Source organism: Ruditapes philippinarum, unplaced genomic scaffold (assembly GCF_026571515.1).
Source record: "Ruditapes philippinarum isolate M1 unplaced genomic scaffold, ASM2657151v2 ctg11285_1_1_1_1, whole genome shotgun sequence".
Lineage (NCBI taxonomy): Eukaryota > Metazoa > Mollusca > Bivalvia > Venerida > Veneridae > Ruditapes > Ruditapes philippinarum.
This window is the reverse complement of record NW_026851988.1, coordinates 1-6,057: the sequence shown is the minus strand read 5'-3', so window position 1 is coordinate 6,057 and position 6,057 is coordinate 1.

Here is a 6,057-nt window from a genome sequence, read left to right as displayed (position 1 = left end):
GGTAATACTTTGCATTGATTGTTGCTCAGTTTTAGCTCATATTTAATCCACATTAAATAAGATTAATTACAATAAATTATAACAGGTTTAATTGGGATTAATTGTTCCGAAGGGTCAGGCAAATATAAGAATTGGGTTAGTTTAGAGGCATTTTTAACAGCCGCTCTCTGCGAAAACCATGGGTACATGGACATTAAACTATTACCATGTTTAAACCGAGACAGTATATGGAGCAGACTGTATATTTTAATGCCGAAATGTCTTGGACTGTTCCGGATTTAGAGCAAGGCAAATCAGCAGTAAAGGGTTTATCCCAAGTCAATCTATTCAATGACAGAGTCTATGTAACTTTTGTGGTCAACTTTACAAAACACTTTTAAACTTGCTTGTCTAACCAATCAAATAGTTTGAGTTAAATGTATTTTTGAATTATATAAAAAGGGCGTCCGTAGCCGAGTGTATAAGGTCGTTGACTTCAAACCACTTGTCCCTCGCCACTGTGGGTTCGAATCCAAACAGGTACTTTGGATTCTTTCATGTAAGGAAGCTGTCCAGCTGGCATACACAACGTCGGTGGTTCTACTCAGGTGCCCGTTCGTGCCTGAAATAATGCACGGAAGGGTACCTGAGGTCTTCATCGACCAATAAAGCTGGAATGTCGCCATATAATTTAAACCGTGTTGCTGCGACATAAACCAAACCAAAAAAGAAAGGTGAATTATATAACAGAAATGTACGTTTTCAACAGACAAAGGCCTTGTCTACAATTTCAAAACGTTATTACCCCTTGAGGTTTATGCTTTATTTAATGCAAGCAGGTAAACAGTTGTATAAATACGTTATTGTAAAAAGAAGATAATTCAATGAATCAGCATTGAAGATCTACCAAAAGATATTATAATTATATATCTTAATCATGAATTGAATTATCTTATATATTCATCATTAACAAAGGTACACTGAAAGGATTTACAAAATAACAGAATTCTTATTCAAAAGCTTGTGCATGGGTAAACAAAATGTCCTTGATAAAATGTGTATACTATTATTTATGATAAAATAGGAGATATTTTCACCTTATAAGAGCTACAAAGGTCTCAATTTTTTTTACAAATACTAGCAGAAGAGTTTTATCAAATAATGATACTGACATTTCTTCAAGTTTACGCTGTTTCAATTTTTTTGAAGTGCGTTTAACAAAGTAGAAAAAGTAAGGAAATGACATTTCTACTTCTACAATAAAAACATATCAAATCATGCTGGAACGTTTTTATGTTAAGAAAGAGTTTGAAAGACGGACCATATATTGATAAAGGGCCATAAGCTGATCAAATAAAATCAACTTATATGTAGTCGTGTCTTTGATCTTCAGATCTTCAGGCTCAGTATGCGTCTGAAATCCATATACGTATATGAATTTTTTTAGAAATGTTAAACATGAGTTTAATAATGTTTCAATAACGGATTTATAGCTTGTTAGATGTTTAATAGCTGACGAAAGTACTACTGAATGTGAAGGTATATGTCGTAAATGTAGCACAATGTAAACAAAGTAGTATTTTGTACCAATGCACTTTAATTATAACAATTGCCAACAAAGCAAATCAAAAGAGACAAAGAAAGTTCATATGTATGGCAATTTAGTATCTTATTGAAAACTGTAGCAATATACCAAAAAATATGAAGTTTTTTGTGAAATAAAGATGATTGCATTTCTGAGGCATAATGGGCTCTTGACATTAAACCTGCCGATTTTGTGTTAAGGATTTGTCCAGTTTTGAACTTAGAAAAAGCCCATTAAAGTGTAAAATATTTCAAAATTGAGGTATCGAACTAGATTATCAAAACATAACAGAACATATCTTATTATGCAATATGACTTGAACATTATTAGTTCCTCGTCATTGCACAAATATATAGCATACTTTAAATTCAGCGAGAGTGAAAACACAAATATTCAAATTTAACATTTGGTATTGTCAGCCATATACATTATTCATTTTTTCCTTTCTGATACTGAATGATTTATTGCAATATAAAATATTGCTAATTTATTCAAAGTATTTGTATAACATGATTGTATTCAATAGATCAATGAAGTCAACCGTACTAGGATGCATATACATTACGTGGTATATACAATTTTCTTAAGTCAGAATAAATAGAACAAATTAAAACATCTATACTCCATATGTGGCAAAAGCTAGGTATTTTCAAATGGTTTAACTTTGTCTCAGAAACAAACATAAACTTAAAATAAATAGTAGGTTCTATTTTTTTATAACTTATCCAGGTCTAAACTATTTTTTGTGTAATACAGATTCACTCATTTATTCTTTTTATTTGTTTTGACTGAAGGATATATTATGCTCAACTTTGATATACCAGTATTAGGAAATGTAGCTTCCCGATCATAGTGTATGCATTTATTATTTTATTCAAATAAGTTATATTCAGTAAGAATTCCCTATATTTTGATAAATTTCTGAAACAAAGTATTTTACCCAAAGATGAGCATAGTATATCTTTACCCCATATTAATGTCTTGTTGATAAGTCGTAAATAAAGTTTTATATGAATGTCCTTAACAACACTACGTACGTTGTTTTTTATGTTTCAAGAATAGGAAGCCCATTCTAAAAATTTATGCAATCTGCTAAAGCTTAAACATATTTGTTTATTCTGAATTTAAAAATTTCATATTTGTACTTTTATCACTTTTACCACGTGATTGTGTACTGTATTTAAACTTATTCAAGTAAGATCAAAGCAGTGGAAGTGCTGGTTGCGACAAGCCCTAACATTTTATGCAAATATTTAACTACACAATTTATCCTTATGTTAATTTGAAAGTAAACATAATCAAAATAATTGAAATATTAAAAAGTGACCTTGTGGGTTATATCAAGAAGAGTCCTTTCAATACATTCTAAAATTCCCATTATAAATCATTCTTACACGACCCGCATTTCTTCCCTATTGAACATAGAAGAACCGAAAGTGTGTGTTAGTATGCAATAAAATCACAGTTTGACGTTCTATATCTAGGCATGCGACGTAATCATTATACACGTGACGTAACCACTAAAAATGTGACGCGCTGAAAATAGGTACGGAAGCATATCAGGAGCAATTAATAATATCAAGTACGGCAGTATTCATTTGTGGATGTCGTGTTAGAATCGAAATAATATATCCAAATCGGTGATTTTATCGCTTAATAACATCACTGTTTGTCGTTCGGATGCGCCCTCGTGATATAATTCCTCGCATCTGAACTCCAAAAAGTGATGTTATTGAGCGATAAAATCACTGTTTGGGATATATTATTTCTTAAATATACGTTTAAAAGATATATTACATGAATTGTTAGCTTATTTTAGAGATCAGTCAATATCAATGACCAGAGTTCCAATTATTTTATTTAAAGTCAATGAACCGCCACTCAAAATAAAGCAAGGGTCAAATTAATAAAAAAAAATCTGAAAATCTCTTTCTGAAAATTGGATTGGGTTAATTTTTGATTACTATTATACTGTGTCACAGATATATATACATGTATACAATCTATATTTAGCTCCATGACTGTGCACTGATTACTTAAAATGGTCATTCTCGCTCAAAATTTCCGGTCGATTTAGAATTTCTGTGCAACAACTGAAGTAGTGTGAAGCAAAAATGAAATGCATGGTTTTCACATGCAACTGAATTACGCTCGGGTTCGAATAAATGGTATAATTGTTAATGACTATGATATATTTGCCATAGCCAATAATAGCAAGTAATTAAGTATTTAGTAAGTAAATTGTTTATTATAGTGACATTGTGCATATGTATATATATATATATCAATTTCACATACATGATAAGAACAGTTGTATACAAAGACACCCGGCCCATTGGACCTATAAGTCATCTTATTATGTATATACAATTATTGGAGAGTTCATCAGACCTCTCCATAGTGTTCAGACTGATTGCTGGCGGCATCCATGTTTGCGTATCTGATTGTAGTGAATGAATCTCATTTACAGCTTAAAGCTATTAGGAGCAGTCTACAAAATTTGTTTTGCGCATGCTCCGTTTCAAAATACGACTTAACTTAAACGAAAAATTAACATCGAAGTGAACGAATCGGTACATAAAAAAATCGGAAAATATTATTTACGTTGCTTAGCGCGCTACGTGGATGTTTAATTCATTCCGTTCTTATCTTTTAAACTGTATAAATCGATTACAGTATTGTTTTCTGAATAGCATTTTACTATTTCATGTTCCGATAAATAGTTACAGTGACAATAAATAGTAACAGTGAACATTATAGCTACAATAACACCATGCACTATATATGACCGAGTGAACCGTGGACCGAAATTTTGCTGCTCCTTAAAATTTTTAACCGGTATGACTAAGTAACGCAACGGGGATTTTTTGGCGCAAATGGCACGAATTTGACACAAGTTTGATTTTTTTAAAAAATATTGTGGTTGGAGGCATGCAGCTTTATATTCTGTTTATTCCAATCAAATGATATAAAACATTTTTTTATGTAAATCCTGGACTTGAAATTGTCTGATTAACATACTTTATGCCCGTTTTGGAAAATGTAGACGAAATGTTTCCATATACTTACCAAAACATTAAATTGAATTTTACAAAAAAAAATATTTTGATACTACTTTTGATATACATATCATTTATTTTAATTTAGTTCCCTTTGTAGAAAAACTATCCCTAATGCGCCAAGAAAAAGTCCATTTCTCCGGCATATAATCTTTCAAAACATTAAAAAATGAAGTGTAAAACAAACTTTCATTATGATACTATATATTCAATTTATATAATAAATTCCATTTTGTTAAATAATTGTAAATTATAACTATTCATTGTGTCTTTTTTTTCCAAATATTTTCAAATTAAACAAATCTTCAACAGCAGCAAAAAGACCTCTCGCATGCTTCTTTTTAAAGAAGCAAACTTGCACAAACTGTGATCAATACATAGCTTTTATAATGGAACATTAATAGCATTAATTAAAATTATCACGATAGGACTACGTACATTATAGGCGGCTAAGAATGGGATTAATAGCATGATCAAGAAAATATAGCCAAAACACTTTAATAATTACTGGTTTATACGTCAATAAATTCATTCACCAATCATATATTATTATAAGTTACAAGGTTTAAAGTAGTTCATCTGTGTAATACCGCAAGAAGAAGTAATCTTTCCGCAATATCATTTTTTTCCGCTAAAAGAGAACCTTCCGTGTATTTAGTTTCACCGGTCACAGTTGTCTGCTCTTGAAAATTAATTTTAGTGAAAAATAAAAATGTATCGTTTACGACCAGGACAGTCAAATGCTATGAAATTTATACGTGCAACGAATTTAGGTTTAATGAAGGTATGTTTACTCTTTGGTTATTCTTTCTACAATATAATATGAAAGGTCAAAAATTGTATGTTGACACAATGGCATAAATTCGGATATGTCAAATTTAGATACAAGTAATTTCTTCGAGACATCGAGAGAAGTTATGTCTGGAAAATTAAATCTGGAAATAGAAATAATTTTTTTCTTGAAAATGCTATGACGTTTTAAGAAAACTACACTTTAAAACTTACTATTACAGAAATACATCAGTAATGTGTATAAAAATTTACAAAACTGTGGCATAAACTCAAAATAAAAAATGGGCTTATACGTTTTTAAAAATTTGTTAAAGAAGCTCTTTCCATTAGGTATACACTTTTAACTAATAATGTCTGAAATTGAATCAATGTTCATTTTCCAAATGTTTTGTTTCCATTCCAATTATATTGATAATTAATCTTATTTATTTAAAAAAGTATACAGTAAATGGACATCATATTTCATAGCTATATTTTACGTTCTGCCACAGTTAAGTTTTGGGTCTACCCGATTTGCAAAGGCTACCAGAAATTTGGCAGTTTGTGTGTAGTACATAAAAGTCTAATATGAAATTAGGTGCTACCTATGGCGCAAAAAAAGCTCTTATGATTTATGATTTAAGCATAAACATGTTAGGAAAG